We start from the raw sequence: 23,234 nt of genomic DNA on the forward strand, positions 1-23,234 counted from the left end.
TCAAATGCCAGCAACAAATAAGAGGCTTTCTATGGAGAGACCAGGGGTCTAAATTCAATGCCAGGAATATTTTTAAGCTTTCATTAAAAATGAAAAGGTTTCCAATACCCTATATATGAATGTAACCAAATATAATGTTGTGCTATGAATCTGTATAGTGCTTTCATACCGAATGGCTGATCTTCATTGCTCAAGCACTAGAGGAAAACCAGCGTGGATAAAAATAAATGATTTTTTTTTAAACAAAAAACAAAAATTTGATTTAAATGCTTTTTGAGTGAAAAAAGCTATCTAAACATAGTTTTAACCAAGTACATCATAGCTTCTATAGTATAAGACAATATATTTATGTAATGTTTAAGAAAAATTTTGTAAATGAGTTTCAAAAGTTTATGGTTTAGGGATCCATTCTTATGGGGTTCCAGGGGCTTCTGTATAGATTATTTAGATTAATCTTTCTATCTACCCAATGGGACTCAGTGCTCAGTCTAGAAGATACCATCAGAGATACTTAGTTTTGCAGTTCCCAAACCGCAGATTTGTGTCTCCAGAGATAACATGCTTGTTAACAGCAAAAATGTTTTAAAATATATAAAGGGGAAAAACAGACCTCAACTCTATTGTCCCACTGCAAATTTGCGTACACAGGGACAATCCCTTACCTCTCTCTAAAAGTGCAAAGTTTCAAAAAGTTCAATGAAAAAAAAAGATAGTTGGGAGCAGAATAAATCTGGACAAGGAGGAAGAGTCTGGAAATAAATCTCAGATGGGTGGGACAGGCAGCAGAAACAAAAGCGAAACTGTTTGAGCAGCATATTCCAGAAGTCTTGAGGTCTTTGAGTGTAACCTTCATTGATTTGAGATCTACCCTACCATTCTCTCATTAGAAAGGAAAACCTATAATGGCAGCAGGCCGTAAAAGAGACCCAGTGTGGGAATATTTTAATGAAGTTCCTCTACTAGGGGGTAAGACAGGCATGTGTGCAAAATGCAAACAGTGCAAAAAAGAAATACAAGGCCCGGCTGCCTGAATGAAACAACATCATGAGAAGTGTTCCTTCTCAGGAGGAAGCTGTGTTGAAGATGATGAAAGGAACATGCCTGAAGATACAGGATCTTCAGGCTGGTAAACTTTTTTATTTCATACTTTTCTTAAGGATTGCCTGTCTTCCTTCTGGACTATTCTTGAATTCTCATGTTTGAGCCAAAAATATAGTTGTAACTCTATGGTACTATCATTTTAGGTGCAGTTGTGATAAAAAATAAATAGCTGAAATAGGCAGCTCTTCCTTTTACAGTTTCACTATAATTTATTTTGACTTATTTTGTTTAGGAGAATCCATCCTCAACATACAGGATTCTGAAGACTATCCACCTTCAAGATCACCTTCATTTTCTATAGTTTCAGAGTTATCTGCCAATGATAGTGTTTCAGTCACATCATGTACGTCACATAGCCACAATATACCACCTGTAGCAAAAAAAATCTCCATCATCCAGAAACAACCATAGATAAATTTGTGATAAGAAGCAGCAGATTACAAAAAGAGGCAACTGATGAAAAGGTTACCCGGTTTGTTTATGCAACAAACTCTCCTTTCCATACGACTGAGAACCCACACTTCATTAACATGGTTCAGTCATTAAGACCAGGATACAGTCCACCCAACAGAGCAGATGTCGCAGGCAAACTGCTGGATAAAGTGTATGAAAGAGAAACTGAGCAGTGTGCTAAAGGTCTAGAGGGTAAAATTGTTAACCTGAGTCTTAATGGGTGGAGCAATGTCCACAATGATCCTCTTGTATGTGCTTATGTGACCACAGAAGGGAATGTCTTCCTTACAGAAACTACTAATACATCAGGAAATGCACACAAAGCAGAATACTTACAAGTAGTAGTAGTAAAAGCTATAACAAACAAAAAAATTCAAATGTCTAGTACGCAGATTGGTCACAGACAATGCTATGCTGCAAATGTATCCAAGATGAGAAGAGAGTGCAGAGAGTCCCAAGCTAACATACGACTGCAATGCTCATCTGATGCACCTCCTAGCCAAAGACTTCAGTGTTCCAGAAATAAAAGGCTAATGCTGTTCAAATTGCAAAATACTTTCGTAACAACCACTTTGTAGCAGCTGCTCTGAAAAAAGTGGGAGGAACCCCAGTTAACTCTTCCCACACGGCATGCAATGGAATTCAGTAGTGGACTGTTTTGAGCACTGTATCAAGAACTGGCCTAATCAGCTGACAGTTTGTGAACAAAATCATGAAAAAAATAGATGGCACTGTCACAGCCAAAGTTCTCAACATTGGGCTTAAGAGCAATGTTGAACACATGCTGAGTACCCTGAAGCCTACTTCCGTAGCCTTGAACAAAATGCAGGGAAATAGCTGTTTTATTGCTGACACTGTTGGAAATCAAAAGGAACTGAATGAGATCTTAAAAAGAGAAATATGCAATGACAGAGTTCAATTACAAGCATTAAAAAACAGATGGGACAAGCACTATCTGCAGCTCATTTTCTTGCAAATATTCTCAATACCTTGGTACCAGGGTCAAACCTTAACTGCTGAAGACAACAATTTGGCTATGACATGGACATCCAGCAATCATCCCTCCATAATGCCAACTATAATAAACTTCAGAGCAAAGGGTGAATGGCTCAAGAAATATATGGTTTGCTGATGTTTTAAAGTCACACCAATGAACTGGTGGAAGTCAGTTAAGCACTTGGATTCAGAGACTGTTGAAGTGATCATCTCACTTAACAGCAGCAGCTTCTTCTGCCAGTGTAGAAAGAATATTTTCTTCCTTTGGACTAATTCATTCCAAATTGAGAAATCGTTTGGGACCTGAAAAAGCAGGAAAGCTTGTTTTTCTTTTCCAGATTATGAACCAACAGGAAAATGAAGGTGAAGGTGAAGACGACTGAGTTAGCTGCAGAAGCCAATATTTTAAAGTTTCTCATGTTGACCTGGCTGACATAATAATAAAACTATTTTAATCTACTATTTTTTAAATATTTCAGTTAAAAATAAACAAAAACAAACCTGATTTTAAAAAACTTGAATGTTTAACTAAATTCAAAAATTCATATCCTTGTTTTGTTAAAATATTATATGGTTGTTGAAGAAAAAATCCAGAATACATAATGTTGTTGTTCTAGTTAAAAAACAAACCATTTGGTTTGTTTTGGTGATGTTCTGGTCTGTATGGTGATGTTCTCCTCCTAATACAGCATGACAAGAAAATCCTCCAAATATTAATGATTAACCTGTTGGAGATAGTTCACCTCCCAATGATTTCATAAACATTGGCTTCAATTATCTTAGTTAAATGAAATAACCAATCATTCATTTTCTGATATAGCTGTAAAACTAATCTGAAAAATTTTCAAAATAACTTTAAAAATTATAGTGTGTACGTCTAAAATGAAACCTACATGTATCTGAGTTGTGAAGAATACGTATTGAAGTTATAACAACCAACAAGAATGCACTTTTATGTAGAAATCCAAATCGAGTCTTCCTGACTAGTGATTTAAATCATGATTTAAATCAAATCCACCCTGACCTAGGACAACAGCGCCAGGCCCAGAGAGGCACAAAACAAGAAAAAAATATATTACACAGAATTAAAAAAAAAAAATTCCACAGATTAAATGTCCCATAACAATAAGTAAGTAGCTCATGGTAACACCTATATCTATAGGTTTGTCCATTTTATCTTTTAGGTTGTAAGCTCTTTGAGCCAGGAGCTGTATCCTACACATTGCCTAGTATAATAGACCCTAGCACTACCAGAATACAAAAAACTTAATGGCTATCTGCCTCTGTCCTACTTTCCAGGTAGGTACTTGCATAGGAATATGGTGGTGATAGCACTAAAGAGCTCCACAAGTGAGGTGGAGGCAGCAGAAAGTCCTATCCCCTCCTAGTCCAAGGCAGGAAATGAGCAACCAGCTCACCTGTCATTCTGTGAGGTGACATTTGCCACACCTAACTGTCACTCTTAAGAACACTGGAACTGATCCTGGAATTAAGATGAGCTGGTAGACTGAGTTTTATAATGGACAGTCATCTTAACCAGTCATTCCTCAAAGAGGACTTGGCTAAACTTGTGAAGTAAAAGCAATCTAGATGCTGAGCTGCCTAGTGCCTATGTAAATAGTGACTGGCAGTGTTCTATAGGCAACTATTAGTAATAAAGGCTAGAGAAAGAAGAAATTTTACTGTGTGGGTCTAAATATTCGAAAGTGGTGATTTTGGGTTCCTAACTTCAGACAACTTAAAGTGACTTGATAGTGGGTAGGTGGCTCAGCAATTAGGGCTTTAAGTTTCATGTAGCTATTACAGTGTTGGAGGACAGATGGGAAAAAAATATTGCATACAAATGAGATTAAACTCTCTCCTACAGAAAAAGGTTAATTTTTTTTATATTCAGGTATAATTCAATAACTTGTAAAATGTTTACTTCCATTTTGTTATATTAAATCTCCTAACTATAAGAACAGTAAGACAATGGAACAGAGGTTGTGGAAATTCTTTCATTGAAAGTTTTCAAAAGGAGGATGGATAGCCATCTGTCTTTAGATGCAACACATCCTGCATCTTGACAGGGGGTTAGACTAGACCAACCTTGAGGTCCCTTCTAACCCTATGATTCTACTCAGGAGAAAAAGAGTAGCACACCAGAAAAAGTCCAACACCATCGAACAGGACAAAGCATTTCCAAGAGATATATATATGTGCAAGAAACATCATGGAGTAGTTTACATGGGTTTAGATCGGGGTAGGCAACCTATGGCACATCTGCCAAAGATAGCACACAAGCTGATTTCCAGTGGCACTCACACTGCCCGGGTCCTGGCCACCGGTCCGGGGGGCTCTGCATTTTAATTTAATTATAAATGAAGCTTCTTACACATTTTAAAAACCTTATTTACTTTACATACAACAATAGTTTAGTTATATATTATAGACTTATAGAAAGACCTTCTAAAAACATTAAAATGTATTACTGGCACACAAAACCTTAAATTAGAGAGAATAAATGAAGACTCAGCATACCACTTCTGAAAGGCTGTTGACCCCTAGTTTAGATTATAACCTACACTTTGTAACAGTAACAAATGCAAATATCAAGATTTCATAGATAGGACCAAAGTACAGGAACTCCTCGCTTAAAGTCATCTCGGTTAACGTTGTTTTGTTGTTACCTTGCCGATCAATTAGGGAACATGGTCGTTTAAAGTTGAGCAATGCTCCACTCTTACATTGTTTAGCTGCCTGCTTTCTCCACAGCAGGCAGCCTCCCTACGCTCCCAACAGCGTCACCCCCACAACCTCCTGCCTGCAGCAATCAGCTGGCTTGCTGCGTTTAGGAGGCAGGAGCAAGGACTCGGCGCACAGGCTCCCCCACCCTCCTAGGAGGGAGTAAGCAACCTGCAAAGTACAGTAAAGGAGGATAAGGTGGGGGAGAGAAGAGGCAAGTCACGGGTGGGAGCTTGGGGGAAGGGGTGGAGTGGGCAGACTGAGTGTTGAGCCTCCCGCCCCTGATGCTTGCAGAGTAGGGGAAGCTGCCGCCGCTGCTGCTGCGCAACGTGCTTCTCCTAGCCTACAGCACCTTCAGCCTCCTTGCCTGCCTCATTGTCTCCAGTGACTTAATAGGATTTAAAGATGTTGTCCCTGCTATGAAGAAAGATATCCTCGGCTTGGCCAAGAAAGCAGGTTTTGATGAGGTAGAAGAAGTCAACGTTACACAACTTCTGCAATCACATGAAGAGTTAACCAATGAAGATATGATGCAACTAGAGGTGATGAGAGCAATGGAAGAAGAGGGCCAAGAAGTAGAAGAACCATCAACCCATCGAAATTTGACTGCCAAATGTCTTTCTGAAGCTTTCCAAATGATTGAAGCTGGCTTGCAAACCCTGAGTGATGACGATCCTGACAGGGAACGCCTCTCCAAAGTGATTAGGGGAGTTGGACATCTGATGACTTGCTATAAAGAAATTTACCAAGGGGGGGGGGGGAAAAAAAAAGGAAAGCAACAACAACAATCTCTAGATGTGTTTTTCGAGTTCAGAAAGTTCAGCAAGAGGAGCAACCGGACAATCCACCCTCTTCCACTGTGACTCCTCTACCTTAACCAAGCTTCATACTCTGCAATGATAGTATTAAATTGCTTGTTTAAAATGTGTATAATGCCTTTTGTCTGGCAAAAAAATTTCCCTGGAACCTAATCCCCCCCATTTACATAAATTCTTATGGGGAAATTGGATTCGCTTAACATCGTTTCACTTAAAGTCGCGTTTTTCAGGAATATAAACTACGATGTTAAGTGAGGAGTTCCTGTATGATCTTCCTTCTGTACTATTTCCCATTCCACCTAATAAGTACGTACCACATACGGCATTAACTTATCTATGGTTGTTTCATCACTTCCTTTTGGAGACTACCCAATACTGCTGGATTTGTTATTATGCCAACCAATACTAAGCAAAACAATTGCCAGACATTTTCTTCCATGCACAAAAGGCTATACTATGCAGCGGGAGTTAATAGTATAAGACACATCTACAATGAGAATATCTGATATAGCTAAACTCTGCTCTATTTTAAAACCCAGGGGGGTGTGCTTATAGGTAGCCAAAGCTCTTTAATTAATGCCCTGCATTAGAATTTTAGACCTGCACACATTTAGCACGCAGAGTCCATAAGATTTAATAACCTCAAATGCTTTTATTATAAATTCCTAACTTCATGTTAACATTTCAGTTGTTCAGAATTACTGTATGTCAGAGCAGTCACACATCTGAATAACTACACACATTTACAGCAATTTACAGGGCTGCAATTAACAAGAGTGGTGTTCCCTAGAGTCCCTCAGATGAGAGAGTCATCAGGTGCACTAACAGGTTTGGTGCATCTGATGAAGTGGGTATTCACCCACGAAAGCTTATGCTCCAATATATCTGTTAGTCTATAAGGTGCCACAGGACTCTCTGCTCTTTAACAGGTTTGGGCATTTCAAGAAGAGTTTTATACCAATATAAAAGAGCCACTCCCACCCAGCCCCTCAACATGCAGTACAATGATATAGGCAGAAGCCCCGTTTGCAACATGCCAACAACAACTCACTGCCCCCATCCTCAGCATGGATGAAGCCCCATGCCTCTTGCTGGTCACTGTCAATGCCTACGGAGTATTACCCAAGCTGGTCACTGTCCTCAGCTACAATAAGCAAATAGAAGACTGAGTAGATCTCTGGACTGCTCTTGGGGGTGAGCAGCATCCCCAATCTGCCCACTGTGGGAATCCATATTCTGGTGCATGGCCCTGCGGAACATATGTGGAGGACAAACATGGAAACACCTGGTGGGATGGTGGAAGTGGTACTCTGATATGGCTCCAGCTCCCTTGTGTATACTGGGTCTAGAAGCAATCATGGTACCATCTCCTCGCACAAAGGCCCAGAGGCAGCACAAAGATCCAGCTAGTGAGTGCAAAACCAAGGTTTGACCTGCTTCACCTGCAAGGCCCAATCCAGGTTACTTCTTGGTTATCACTAAAAGCATCGCTCTGTCCTGAGCCCAACCAGTGGCCTCAGTTATCAAAACAAACATTTAGGATTTAAAAAGTTCAAAGATTCTAATCTGGAATTACAATAAAAAAAATCTGAATGCATTAGTCACATCACTATGAATAGCAACATGACACTTTACGTGGACAGCGTCTCTATAATAAGATTTACTTTTAAGCCTATAGGCCCATCACTTAGAACAGCTGTCATTACTTCACTATAAGCTTCAAATGCAACTATTGCTATTCCCACAGGCATGCTTTTTCATAGTATTTTTATAAGACCAAGCTCGGGGTCACTTTGCAATCATAAAAGAAATCAAGAATTTCATCTGCCGACACAGTAAATGGCATACTTTGCACTTTAATGACAGCTGACCCTGGCTTCACAAAAGCCCAGGGGCCCACTTAAATGCTCAAGACCACTGTCAAAGCAAGGAAATCACTTAATTAGGCCATTCCCAGAGTTCTGAGATCCACCTCCAACACTTCATATTCCACTTCGATTACTAGGACCACTTCCTAACCCTGGAACACCAATACCTGAACGAGGATAACTACTACTTCCAATTTGGTCTGCAAATAAGTAGTTAGAACTAGCTGCTAAATGTGCATGAGTAGGGTTCACATGTACAGTTAATCTGCGGGCAGGCTAGTGCGGAGTAATCATATCCCAGTTTGCCACAAACTAAAGATTTGTGTTAAGAAGCCCTTCATCTGATCCATTTCCATTATTTCAGTCTATGTACTGCATCTGCACATGTACCTCATCATCTCAGAGCCCATAAAAAAAAATCTTTTCATATCAGATTTCACTGCAGAAAAGGAGCATTCCATGAACACTGACATTAAAAAAAGGGGCTGATAGGAAAGGGTTTCACACTATTTTTGATAATTCATCTGAGGATTTATAGGATTACTGAGACACAATCACTGGATTCAAACGGTTGTTCATATTCACTGATATCCAGACCCATTTATTCAAGTATGTAAAAGATGCTATGGCTGGAGGTTTCACAGGAGACATTCCTGGTATTACTGATGATACAGAAGGCACCAGGGGAAACAGAGGAACAGGAAGCAGGGCTAGTACAGGCCATGGGACAGGTTATGGGGAATAGAAGGCATTAGTGGCTAAGATGGCATACCAAGCACTGGTGAAGATGGTACTGTGTTCACTGAGGATACTGTACTAAGTATAGTTGAGTTAAATTCTGGGCTAGCAAAGGCACCACCAGGATTTGGAATGCAGTTCCCATACTGGCCATAGAGAACATAGGTTATGTTTTGGTTGCCTTCATGCACAAAAGTAGCTGCAGTTGCCACATCAAGGACTGTTAGAATTTGATACTACAGTAAGTAAGTTTACCCTAGCACTGAACACAGAACTAGGTGGTGGTCAGACCTGCTGGTGGCATATCTGAACTGGCAGTTCTATCATGTTTTGCATTTTCCATACTGCTCAGCAAGAGTTACTTTTGACTTTTTAATGGTACTCCCTGCACCCATCATACACACATCTTGCATCTTCTTCAGTGGCAAAAAATGAAGAAAGCCTCACCCAATTCACCCCCTACAATATGCAAGCCCCCATCTGGAATGGTCAATCCAGAGAAGTGGTGAATGTCCATGGTCCCCTACCACAATCAGAAGACTGTGCAAATAGATAACCACAACCATGCTGTGCTGAAATACACACCTGCAGATGAGAAAAGGCAATGTCTATATCACACAACGATTTATGACAAGGTATTTACCTACAGACACCACCTAATATTTACAATCCTAACGATCTTGTAACAATTAAGTGTAAAATTTTCACATGCATCTAAGTAACACAGGCTCCCTAGTCCCATTATCAAGAGTGATTTAGACACTTGTTGAAAGCCAACTGAACTTAAGCTCCTAAATCATATCAGTGCTTGAGAAAATGTTACGTTAAAGTATATCTAATATTATGCCTCTAAATGCACTTTGCAACTCTAGAGCAGTTTTTTAACAAAACCAAACCTTTATTTAGTGACAGTTAAGGTTGCATCAGAAGATGACAAGAGATGACTCACTCAGCGATTGCCTCCCTTACAAAGAAGTGTGGCATCTCAAAACATATGAATGTTTGACTGGTAAAAATCTTAATTTTTTCCATAGCAACTTATGGACGTGAATCCTGGCAAACTAATGCTGCTGACAAAAGAAAAACCGACGTCTGAGATATGGTGCTAGCACAGACTTTAGTATCTTATCTTCTGGACGGAAAAGACAAACAATTGTGTTGAAGTATTACTGGAGAGAAGCTGACTCTTGTCAGAAATGAACAGGCACACACTTGTGTACTTTGGTCACATCAGGCTTAGCGATGGAAATAATCTTCAAGAAAGGCATCATGGAAGGAATTGTGGTAGGTAATCACAGTAAGGGAAGTCTGCAATGTTACTCGCTTCCCAAAATACTCCACAGCTTCTTGTGATCTTCTTGAAATGCACTACACCCAGGAGTATCTGCAACAGCTGGATGTGTGCCTGTGCTCCAGCAGCGAGATTTTGCCGACTGTATATCTTGTCCCTGCCGGCATGAAGCACACCTCTTACTGCACACTATGACATAAACCGACGGATGTTTTGTCACCATGCAATTTATTAAACAGGGGGTTTTTGTTTTCGAAGAAAATGAACACAGTTATCTGCGAGGTTTGAACCCTGTATCTTCAGATCCACAATCAAGGAGTCTACCACTTGAGGTAAAGCAGTATCAAGAAAAACTCAAAACCAGTAATAAAGATAATTAACTATCCGAATAAACTACCAAGCATACGATGGACTCCCCATCAGTTCATCTCGAAAAGATGAACTCTGTCCAAACACAAGTATTGGCTTGACGCAGTAATAACTTGGTGAAATTTTCTCACCTGTCCTATGCAGGAAGTCAGACTAGATGATCACAATAGTCACTAATGGCTTTAAAAAACCATTAATCTACTGTTATCTGCTATATGAACTAGCCATTAGAACAGGATGCCACATAATTGTGCAACTCCCAGGCAAAGTATTTGCTAAAGAGCAGTAGGATGTTGATATCATTAATCCCGGGTATCTATTCCAGGATCCGGAAGGAAGAGGTTATCTAGTGGTTATAGACAGGATAGCTAAATCCATAGATTCGGCACATTCATTCTGAGAGGCAGTGAGTCTCAGTGAGTAAGATTTGGATCGATTGTATTTGAAATCTGCTTACTATCCTGTTTAACACAGACAATGTGAACTCTCTCAGTTAACCTACTTGTATAATGAGGAAAAATGGATTGTATCTGCCAGTCCTTCTAGAACAAGCTACGAGCACCTGCTCAATAAAGGACTCCAGTTTCCAGAAATCTGAACAGAAATCAGGTGAGAGACCAGAACTCATGGTCCCCTGGCTCCCAGGTCAGCGTACCTTCCCTAAACTACAGGATATTTGTGGGGAAGTCAGCTCTTCCTTCCCTCCCTGCCTCTTACCCTGATGGGGGAGGGAAGGACACTTGCGAACTATGAATGCAGGGACTGGGACCAATCTGGAAGTGAAGACTAAAACAACAGGAGGTATAATCCATCCAACAACAGCAATTCAAAAATAAAAGAAATCCTCCTCTCCTTGAATTGCAAAGAGCAATTTAAAAGGAAGGTGTACTCACCACGATTTATGGAATTTTGTTTTAAAATCTCTTCCGTCAGAGATATATTAAAATGTTTGACTAAATTAAAAGATATTTGCTCTAATTTTATGTCAATACTTTCTAGAAGTCCCACAATGTGAGGGTGAATTAAAAATGCAAAGCAAAAATCCTTAAAGTCAAGCTTGCTTGTTCAATTTTACCAAGAATAATATCAGCTAGGTGAATTTTTTTTTTTTCTAAATAGAAGCATTAGAACATACTATGAATAAGTTAACTGCTACTTCTGTATTATTCAAACTGCCATGATGTGTACAAAAGCAAATCTGCATCTGAAACATATGTATACTTTGTTTTAAGAATACCAACATTGTTTGATTTGGGAGAAATATTAACGGACAGATCTTTCATGGGAAGACTATAAAGAGTCAAACTAGGTATTTATAATAATTCTGAAATTTAAGAAGAGCAGTACTACTGAATTGTTATAAGAGAACTGAACTTATGTGATTATACTACTCACCTAGAAAAGACCTGCTTTTATAGTTGAAAACATTCCAAATGTTTAACCTGTGACTACGGGGGGGGGGGGGGAGGAGTCATGTCAGTGCTACAACAAAGGTATTTTAAAGTTCTGAAAAACAGTTACCTAAAGGAGTAACTTTTGGTCCCGAAATAATACAGCTAACACCTTCAGAAACTTCCAACTTTTAAATGTGAAAGCACTGTAAATATTGAGGCTTAGTAACTGTTTAGTGCGATCCTTGCTAAAAGGCATACCATGCATAGTCAACTCATGGAACTCCTTGCCTGAGGAGGTTGTGAAGGATAGGACTATAACAGGGTTTAAAAGAGAACTAGATAAATTCATGGAGGTTAAGTCCATTAAGGCTATTAACCAGGATGGGTAAGGAAGGGTATCCCTCGCCTCTGTTTGTCAGAGGGTGGAGATGGATGGCAGGAGAGAGAGAGATCACTTGATCATTAACTGTTAGATTCACTCTGGGGCACCTGGCATTGGCCACTGTCAGCCGACAGGATATTGGGCTGGATGGACCTTTGGTCTGATCCAGTATAGCCATTCTTATGTATATACACATTTATTTTTTTGTTTGTATGCCTTTAAATATCAGAAATCTTACACTAATTACTTTATCCTTTACCAAACAGAAGTTGTTTTGTCTACACAGCCTCTTAGTTGGTGAGCCAACCACCTCAGAAGAGCTTTGGGAAGAGTTAACTAAAAGCTTAATTACTACAGAATACCCATCTTCCACCCTTGATCTTTGTGCAACCCTCCCATTGTTGCTAGGTAAAATTCTGCTGTGCACTAAACAGAAGTGTAGGATCTTAAACTTATACTCTGATGCATACTTTTAAAATGGAATTTCGCTCTTTCCCCACAGTGAGTTTGATACCCCTTTAATCTAATTTGTTCCAATATACTCTGGATTCTAAATAGGTGTTTAAATCTTCCAGTATTTCAGTTCACGTAAAGAGAACTTGTACAACAGCTGTTAATTCTTCCTAAAGCAATTCTACTTTTCCCTTCCTACAGCAACTCCCTATTTCAGTCCCCATCCCCACATACTTCACTCCTACTGCCTCATAGATCTCATCTGCTAAAGCAATCACCAATTAAAGATTACATCTGAAGTGTTGTTGTTTGGGCATCTACAAATTGATGACAGACAGATATGGCAGCTAGACAGACTCACTGACCTGACAATAAAGGTGCGTTTGTTTGAGGTGTAGGAGATAGGCACTTCTGAAAATTTTACACCAAGTTCCATGTTCAAAAGTGACAGACATTCAGGAGCTTAAGTCACGTCTGAAAATTTTAGAGTCCAGAATTCAGTGAGTCAAGCCCTTGTTAAGTGGCCAAGATAGAAGATCTTTCCACATCATCCTAGAGAGAGATCTAGTAAGTGATTTCCTACTTGTAGGAGAACGTTCTGTACTTCTGCAGAGCAGCTTTCTCAGTATTATGCTCAGCCAGTCAACTTCTATTTGTCAGATACAGGGATCTGGGGTGATGGAGCCTCCCCTGATTTTGAGACCTGAACATGAGTGGGACAGGTCATACAGCAAGCTAAACGTAGTGACCCAGAACTGTCTCACCAAAGAAGCAGCCGTGAAGTCACTGTGGCTGTAATTTGTCTCATCTTTCTGAACCAAGGACGAGAGGAGCCCAGTGGGGAAGTCACACAAGACCTGACCAAGAAAGGCATTTGGGAGAGAACCTAGGTTTCTTCCCCCTTCCTCTGAGGCAGAATTTTGGCCACCAATCAGAATAAGACTACCTAAAGAGAACCTCACACTACATAAAGGATTTTCAGAGAATCTTCCAGGGACCACACAGGATGAGCTCTGTACTGCCTGATACAGTAATCTGCTAGACCAGTGCTACTCAAAGTGCTGCACTGGTCCACGAGCCATCGGCTGCCAGTCTGCGCGCACATTGGGAAAAATAAAAAGATTGCCAGTCCCCACATCAGATAGCTTGAGAAGCACTGTGCTAGGTTATTGCTCACTACTACATCTGTGAAGGGCTGTCATGTTTAGCATCAAACAACACCATCAGCTTCAAAATTTGATTGGTTTCTGACACAGAGGGGAGGGAAGATCAAGATCTATGTATTGTATCTGAAGACTGGACACTTCAGTAAGGAAAGAAAATTTGTAGGGATCACTACCCTGTGCTTAATATATTATGTGAAGAGCTGACTCTTGAGACCCCGGATCTTGTGTGTGCAAAATGATCAGAGTGTAATCCCCATCCTTATATGAGGACATCTGTTACCTGTATCGCTGAAGAAAAAAGGAAAGTGAAAAGGTACCCCTTTGCAGACTGTCTCCAGGTTTATCCATCACCTTATAGAGGAAAGGATGGTGGCAAGAACAAAGAGATCCTTGCCCATATGGGACTGAGGACTGAAATACTGACTTCAGCGAATGTTGGAAAGGATGCAGATGAAGCCTAGCAAGCATCCAAGGACATCCTCATCAATCAGCATAGCTACCCTGCCTAGCTACTTTAACTGCAATATTTCAAATAGTTTGTAGCTTCTTTCTTTCACCAACTGCTCAATAACTGGTGTTCAGTAATTCTGCGTAGTCTTGGAATGCCCTGTAATCACTTCAAGGACACCAGTTAGGAGTAATGTTTCATAAGGAAATGATAGGCAAGATGGCCCTGAATCTGGGTTAAGGTCCTTCTACTCTTCCTAATGAAAACTCTGGCCAGTCCACTAGTAGATCTGATGCACGAGGAAGCTCTAAGTAATCTCTGAGGAGACCCAATAGTGAGGCACCCTTTCAGGAAAGGTAGGTGGCACACAAATTGCCTGGTAATGCCACGGTGCCACCCTCTGGGGATGCCCCTGGTGTGGTTGTAGTCAAAAGGACCATCAGATTATCTAAAAGGGGGAACTGTACAGTGAGCTTCAAATGTCAATTCTGGATGGCAGCAAGAATGACCACAACCCCTTGAGTGGGGCTGTACACACAGGGGTTCCAAGAATGCCACAGAGGAAGAATAAATGAAGTTAAATGTGATGCAGATCTCCCCAGATTAGGGAACATTCGGGTGGCATGAGGAGATCTTCTCAGCACCAAAGGCACCAATGTGGTCAGTACTGGTATAAGGGGTATCAGCACCTAGACAGATGACACAGGTAAAAGCCTGGTGATGTCTCCAATGCAAGAGATGATGGCACTGAGGCAAATGGTACCTGGGAAGCCCAGGCCTCCATGACATAAGCCAATTCTACGTCCAGTCCAGAGACGTGCTGCCCAGGACAGTCGTAACTCCTTTTTCTTCTTCCCTGGAAGAGAGGAAGATGACTGCACTGAGTCACCTTCCAAGCAACATTCTGTTCTGCCTAAAGAGCTCAGTGCCAAGGTCAATGTGGCACTGAGAGCCAGTTCAGAATCCACAGATACTAATGAGCAGATCAGAAATGGAGCTAACCCCACCACACTCATCCCAGTGACACAGGACCAAATGTGTCGAGCTCTGGCTTGCGGGAGCGCTAAAGGAGCAAGACCTCTTAGGGGAAGTGGTCTGATGCTCGGAATCTGATGCCACCTTTGCTGACCATTGATAAGTCTGTCCCTGGCCCAGAGGATCCTATTACAGAAGGACCACCAGAGCGAATATCAATTAGGTACATTCCCTTCTCTTGCAGAACAAGAACTGAGTGTTGCAATTGCAGGAGCAACAGGGTTTGCAGCCCAAGGTTTCACAAAGTGAGAAAACAAGTCGTGGTGCTCACCAAGCAATCAATGACCAACAGAGGAAAAAGAAACTACCTATAGGGTAAAAAGAAAAGGAGTACTTGTGGCACCTTAGAGACTAACAAATTTATTAGAGCATAAGCTTTCGTGAGCTACAGCTCACTTCATCGGATGCATTTGGTGGAAAAAACAGAGGAGAGATTTATATACACACACACAGAGAACATGAACAATGGGTTTATCATACACACTGTAAGGAGAGTGATCACTTAAGATAAGCCATCACCAACAGCAGGGGGGGGAAGGAGGAAAACCTTTCATGGTGACAAGCAGGTAGGCTAATTCCAGCAGTTAACAAGAATATCAGAGGAACAGTGGGGGGTGGGGTGGGAGGGAGAAATACCATGGGGAAATAGTTTTACTTTGTGTAATGACTCATCCATTCCCAGTCTCTATTCAAGCCTATTAGGAATTAGTTGGAATTAGCCTACCTGCTTGTCACCATGAAAGGTTTTCCTTCTTTCCCCCCCCCCCCCCCCCCCCCCCGCTGTTGGTGATGGCTTATCTTAAGTGATCACTCTCCTTACAGTGTGTATGATAAACCCATTGTTTCATGTTCTCTGTGTGTGTGTATATAAATCTCTCCTCTGTTTTTTCCACCAAATGCATCCGATGAAGTGAGCTGTAGCTCACGAAAGCTATGCTCTAATAAATTTGTTAGTCTCTAAGGTGCCACAAGTCCTCCTTTTCTTTTTGCGAATACAGACTAACACGGCTGCTACTCTGATACCTATAGGGTAGATATTTTTTCTTTAAAATATACAGAAAAACTAGCTAAAGGAATACAAAGTGGGATAGGGCTTTTTAAAAAGGGGGGGGAAGAATGTGAGGTAAATTTGCTACAAGGAGCAGGGAAAGACAAGGCTGAATTCCAATTCACTGCCATGGGTGGTAAAGGAACAGAGCAGTAGTAGGGGGACTGCACTCCCCTATATGCCCTCAGGTGGGGAGGGATGCAAAGGCATACGGTGCATGTACAGACTCAACAGACAACACCAGCAAAATGTTTCAAACCTGTGACCTGAACACAGGGATGCACACGGGAGCAGCCATATTACACTCAGAGCTGTAGCTGTTAGTGACGTGCCGGACTATTAGCTGCCACTGTTACTTACATTTAGTATCCTAAATTACCGCACATGCTAATAAAATAGGAGCACCTAGGAATTTCAAAGAGGAAATACTTACGAGGACAACACTGGCACAGAAATCACCATCACCAATAGGAATTAGATTTACCAAGACAAACTGCACACAGATGCAATTTTTATTGATTATAAATATCTGATAAAAATCGTAGAAATGAAGGCTGGAAGGGACCTTGAAAAGCCATCAAGTCCAGCCCCCCACATTGTGGCAGGACCTAATAAACCTAGATCATCCCTGACAGGTATTCATCGAATCTGTTTTTAAAAACTTCCAGTGATGGGGACTCCATAACCTCCCTTGGAAGCCTATTCCAGAGCTTAACTATCCTTATTGTTAGAAAGGTTAGATATTAGGAAAAACTAAAGTTTCTCTTATTGCAGATTAAGCCTATTACTGCTTGTCCTACCTTCAGTAAACATGGAGAACAAATGATCCCCATCCTTTTTGTAATAGCCTGTAACATATCTGAAGATTTATCAGGCCCCCCCTCAGTCTTTTTTCAAGACTAAACATGGCCAGTTTTTTCACCTTTCCTCTTAGGTGAGGTTTTCTAAACCTTTTATAATTTTTTTGCTCTCCTCAAAACTCCCTCCAATTTGTCCATATCTTTCCTAAAATGTGACACCCACAGCTGGTCACAGTACTACAGCTAAGGCTTCACCAGTACCAAGTAGAGTGGTACAATTACCTCCTGTGTCTAACATGACACTCCTGTTAATATACTTCAGAATTATATTAGCCTTTTCCACAACTAGAAAAGGAGTACTTGTGGCACCTTAGAGACTAACAAATTTATTAGAGCATAAGCTTTCGTGAGCTACAGCTCACTTCATCGGATGCATCCGATGAAGTGAGCTGTAGCTCACGAAAGCTTATGCTCTAATAAATTTGTTAGTCTCTAAGGTGCCACAAGTACTCCTTTTCTTTTTGCGAATACAGACTAACACGGCTGCTACTCTGAAATTTTTCACAACTGCATCACGTCGTTGACTCGTATTCAATTTGTGATCCACTGTAACTCCAAAATCCTTTTCTACAGTTCTACCACTTAGCCAGTTATTCCCCATTTTGTAGCTGTACATTTGAATTTAAGTCAAGTCAAGTCCTCAGCACTTGCCTTTATTGAATTTCATCTTGTTGATTTTACACCAATTCTCAAATTTGTCAAGGACTTTTTGAATTCTGATCCTGCCCTCCAAAGTGCTTGCAACCCTTCCCAGTTTGGTGTCATCTACAAGCTTTTAAAGCATATTCTCTATTCAAGTCATTAATGTAAATACTGAATAGTACCAGACCTAGTACTGACCACTGCAGGACCTCACTAGATAAGTCCTCCCAGTTTGACAGCAAATCACTGATAACTACTCTTTGAATACAGTCTTTCAATCAGTTATGCATCCACCTTATAGCAATTTCATCTAGACATTTCCCTAGTTTGCTTATGAGAATATCATGCAGGACTGTTAAATACCTTACCAAAATCAAGATCTCATATCTACAGCTTTCTCCTTTATCCACTAGGCCAGTATCCCGTCAAAGATAGAAACTAGTTCGGTTTGCCATGATTTTTTTCTTGACAAATCCATGCTAGCTATTCCTTACAAACCTGCAGGTGCTTACAAACTGATTGTTTAATAATTTGTTCCAGTACCTTTCCAGGTATCAAAGTTAGGCTGACTTGTCTATAATTCCACAGGTCTTCTTTGTTCCTTTTAAAGATTGGTACTATGTCTGCCCTTCTTTAGTCTTCTGGGACCTCACCTGTCCTTCAGGAGTTGGCAAAGAAAATTACTAAACAGCTCCAAGATTGCTTTAGTTCCTTGAGTACCCTAGGATCAATTTCATCAGGCCCTGCTGACTTGAATATATCTAACTTCTAAATATTCTTTAACCTGTTATTTCCCTATTTTGCCTTGTGTTCCTTCCCCCTTGTTGTTATTAATTATGTTGAGTATCTGGTCACTATTAACCTTTTTAGTGAAAACTTAAGCAAAATAGGCATTAAACACCTCAGAACTTCCTTGATGTCATCCATTATTAGCTCTCATTCCTTCCTTCATCTCCTTTGTCTTCTTCCTCTTGCTCCCAGTGTATTTAAAGAACCTCTTCTTACCACCTTTTATGTCCTTTGCTAAGTGTAACTCATTTTGTGCCTTAGTCCTTCTGATTTTGTTCCTACATATTTGTATTATAAGACATATTTTGGTCTTATTATTCATACTTAATATTCCTAAAAGTGTCTTGGGTCAGTACAGAACTAGAAAACTGCATGTTTTCCATTAAAAGCAACCTTATTGGTGGAGCAGTTATCAACACCATTCAAATGTTTTTATAGGTGTGGAACACTACTACTGATGTGTAGAAAGATACAATGAAATCTTCAAATCAAAATCTCAAAGAAAAACCATCTGTTTTTGCAAGTAAGCAGCAGAAGTCAAGACAATCCTATAGGCAACCAAGCAAAACAAACTTTTAGATTACAAGGAATAAAGGAGGTAAAAATAAATAGATGTCACACAAACAGCAGCAGTCTACAATGAACTATATATTAAAGCTCAATTCTGAGACCATATACTACTACACTGAAGAATACAGTATCCATAAGTGTGCAAAATTTGAGCTCTTCAAGAGCAATCATCATAAACAACTAAGTCTTCAAGTCATAATTACGCCCTAAGAATACAGATTAACAGGCAGAATTAATGTTACACAGACTTTAACATATCCAATTTGCTTTTACTTTGCAGGGTATTACTTTCTCAATGGAAGTTTCAATTCCTCAAACTCTACTTGTAAAATTTTACCCTTTCGCTTATAGTATACAGTTCTAGTGGTGCCCTTGAGTGCAAACAGTACTTTTTGCTGAGCAATCCCTCCAAAAATTACATATATCAACATCCTTAGAAGAGCCACGAAGAACAGTTGAAGTTAAAAATAAATCCACACACCAGAGACTCATGACTTTGCAACATACTTGCCTCCACACATAACTGGAACTCTCTCGTGAACCCATATTTCCTAGAATGAAGGCTACAGCCCTACAAATCTAATTACAATCCAATATAAAATTAAGGTCCATGTCATATTGCTTTAAACTCAAGATTATTAAAGTTCTATTCTGAGGATTCACAAGTGACCAGGAAAACCGGAAGATTTGACAGAACTTTTGTCAATATCTAGGCTTAAAGATCTCCAAGTAATTATTCATCAGCAACTATTTATTTGCTAGCCCAAAGTACTGTATAGTATGAGATATGGTCTCTCTCAGAGAAGGTTTGTTAAGAAAAAAATGTGAACATGTGACAAGAGTTTAAGTTAATTTCTTATGATGTTTCAACACAGGCTATGCCTATTATGAACAAATACTGTCTACATTCATCCACAAACTGGTTTATAAAGAAAACCAACTGCTTATAATCCAGAACAATACATTATCAGACCAAGATTAAGTTAAAGACAGTCCAAAAGTCCTTCAGAAAACAGGGCATGATGAACAACAGAATTTAAAAGAGGGTGGGGTAGAGGGAATGTAAACTGAAATCCCAAAAATTAGATTTTGGATTAAATTGACCAATACACCCATCTCCAGCACAGAAACATTTTTTTTTTTAAAATGAAGATTCTTTTAATACCAGACAACCCCAAATCAGGATGACTTTGAAACTGGCTAGTTTGGAAGAGCAGAGCAAACAGCTATGTACAACACACAAAAAGATGCAACAACTTTACCACTTTTGCACCACACACAGCTATTTAAGTGCAGATTTAGAACAGATCTTTTGTGCACAAGCAACATTTCACTAAAAGAATCGCGTCACCCAAAGCATTTCTCAAAAACTTTCTAGTTGTGAACTTCTGTACAATTATTTAGAAACCAAGAGACTAATAAAAACGTTGAGGCAATACCTCTGGCATGACAGAGACTGCAAAACTTCACATACCATCCCAAACCATCTAGAACATGGATTTTTCAAAGATCCCGTTTGAATCTACCCAGTCTCATGTATCCCTTTACTTTGGATCAGTGTTGTGATTTCCATACACAAATTTCAGGGTCTGCATAACATTTAATGCTGCACCTATTAATTTGGGGGCATAGAGCTACTTTTCCATGGTCAAGCTGGTTCTCAAAAGTGAGGGAATTAACTGCCCATAGTGAAATGAAGAAAAAAAAAAAATGTATTGCTTTCCCATACAGCATTACCAATACACTTCAATTCTGACCTAACTACCCGTGTTTCTAGTCTTCCTTGAACAGATTCAATTCTGCTAGATGTCCCAGTAAATTTGTAATCCAACTTTTTTTTCGTGGCGATATAAGCAATGATTTGAACCCAGGTTCTGTAGCACTGAGAACTCAGTACAGATGCACTTTACCTATTTGTCTGAAGTAGGAGGTGGAGCAATACTCAATTCCAGGAACAGTAAGTAATACTGTGCAACAACAGCTGAGCTTTCCTCCCTTTAAACATAACTAAACGCATTTTTTGTGGACTCGTGTTGAAGCCTATTTTCTTTATTTTTTATCAAACCTATGCAAAGCTGAAGTGATAGCCAGCCAGTGAACCATTAGCAGGTTTCAGAGTAGCAGCCGTATTAGTCTGTATTTGCAAAAAGAAAAAGGAGTACTTGTGGCTCCTTAGAGACTAACAAATTTATTTGAGCATAAGCTTTCGTGAGCTACAGCTCACTTTGCTGTAGCTCACAAAAGCTTATGCTCAAATAAATTTGTTAGTCTCTAAGGAGCCACAAGTACTCCTTTTCTATTAGCAGGTTAGTGATTAATGTCAATTTTTGTGAACATCTTTCAAAAAGTCATATTCCTTATTTTTGTGATAAACAGTAAGTTTCCTATTAGTCTTTTTTTGCCACCTTCTCCTTAAGAACTGATAGGTATTTTATAAACCTTTCCAGGACAGCTTTCTGTTTCACCAAGGCCACACACTCATTTTGATGTCTCACCTCAAAGTGGAACAGAGCAAAAGGTTTCGTGTAAAGCTAACAACGCTAAAAAAAGTACAGTAGAGATACAGCCTACAGGCACCTTCATTGAAAGATGCCCACAACTGTTCCTGTCCACTATCAACAGCGGATAACCCAGCTGTCTAAGAGAGGCTGTAATGATTAGTTGTATTTGCTATGATTGAGAAGCAGGTCTAGTCAAACCAGACTGAATCAGAGCTAAGGCAGGCCAGGATCCTCCGACACACACCAACTGGTGAAACAATGTGAACCACAGAGAAGGAGAAATCCATTGCCACAAACGCTGTAGTCAGCTCACCACGGAAGAGGCGTTGTGCTTACACCTTGTATCCAGCTGGCCTATGAGGGTACAAACATCACCATCACAACCCAACAGCGCCAGCGCTTTTATTCTGCTCCCTCCCAAGGCACACAAGCTTCACGTCCATGTGTTGTCACTGTCACGGCAGAGCACTGGTTGCACGCACCGAGGGAGCCATCACCCAGCAGCGCCCCGAGACGCGGGCACGCCGAAGGCGAGTCAGGAGCCAGCTCGCTCCTGTTCCCCCTCCGAGGCCCCTGGAGCCAGAGCCCCGCGCCGGGACGGGGCTCACGCTCCCCAGCCCAGCGCACGGAGGGGCGGAAGCCGCCTGGCTGGCTGCGAGAGGAAAACGCGGCCCCGCGACCAGGGCACTCCACGCCCACCCGAGCGCGCCGCCTGGGCCCGCGGCGGCCACAAGGGCGGGCGGGCGGGTCGGTCGCGGCGGCCCCACCAGCGGCGCCGGGCGTCTCCGCAGGCTAAGCCGGGGGCGCCCCGGAGACCCTTCCGGGCCCGCTCGCCTCGCACCGCCCGGGCCCCGCCAGCGCCTGCGCCTGCGCTGCAGGAGCCGCCAATACTCACCTGCGCCGCGCAGAGGCCGCGCAACCCGCATGGGCCGCTCCGAGCCGCGCAGCTCAGCGGCCAGGCTCTGCCCCGACGGCCCCGGGCGACAACGGAGCCCGGCGACCGCGGGCGGACCCACGGGCACGCTGGGGCCCGCGGCAGGGGCAGGAGCCGCCCAGGCCTCGGGGCCTCCTCCGCCGAGTCCCTGCCCCTCCCCCCTTTGTGCGGCTGGGAGGACACGTTCCGGGCCGGCCCCGGCCTCCCTCCGAGACAGGCCCCCGCCGCGCGGGGAGGGGGCCGCCGAGGGGCGGAGCTGGCCCCGGCGCTGCCAGTTGCTTACCGAGGGATCTGTACGGGGAAAGGGTTAGAAAGGAGCTAATCGCCGCCCGGGCCCCGCTCCAGCCCAGCGCCACCGACCGAGCAGCGCCACAAAATGGCCGCCGCGTCGGACGCGCCGCCGCGAGGGAGGAGGGGGCTGGCGCGGGATCTCAGGGGAGGGGGCGGAGCCAGCAGGCAAAGGGGATGGCGCGGGGCAGAGAGAGTGGTCCCGAAGAAGGGGCGGAGACTTGGGGAGGAGCCGATGCCGGGGCGGGGCGGGGCGGGGCCTGTGTTGCGGGCCGGAAGGGGCGGGGCGGAACTCTCCCCCGGCTCTCCCCTTCCCTCCGTTTCGGGCACGTGTCAGGCGCGGTCCCGTCTTTCCGTGGGGTTCCT

General features: G+C 41.9%; 1 protein-coding gene across 11 annotated transcripts in view; it reads right to left on the reverse strand.

The window, feature by feature from the left end:
* The window catches only part of PHF20 (PHD finger protein 20), a 174,647-nt gene extending 151,646 nt beyond the window's left edge, over nucleotides 1–23,001 (reverse strand). For 8 of the 11 annotated variants that reach the window (XM_043496247.1, XM_043496245.1, XM_043496244.1 and 5 more), the window contains exon 1: nucleotides 22,864–23,001. The gene's annotated coding sequence lies outside the window, so the exon portion shown is untranslated. Of the gene's footprint in view, nucleotides 1–9,145; nucleotides 9,284–22,541; nucleotides 22,676–22,863 lie in introns of those variants that run through there. The other 3 variants (XM_043496238.1, XM_043496248.1, XM_043496240.1) reach the window with 3 other exon arrangements.
* Nucleotides 23,002–23,234: the final 233 nt, after the last annotated feature.

This window comes from Dermochelys coriacea, chromosome 13 (genome assembly GCF_009764565.3).
Source record: "Dermochelys coriacea isolate rDerCor1 chromosome 13, rDerCor1.pri.v4, whole genome shotgun sequence".
Lineage (NCBI taxonomy): Eukaryota > Metazoa > Chordata > Testudines > Dermochelyidae > Dermochelys > Dermochelys coriacea.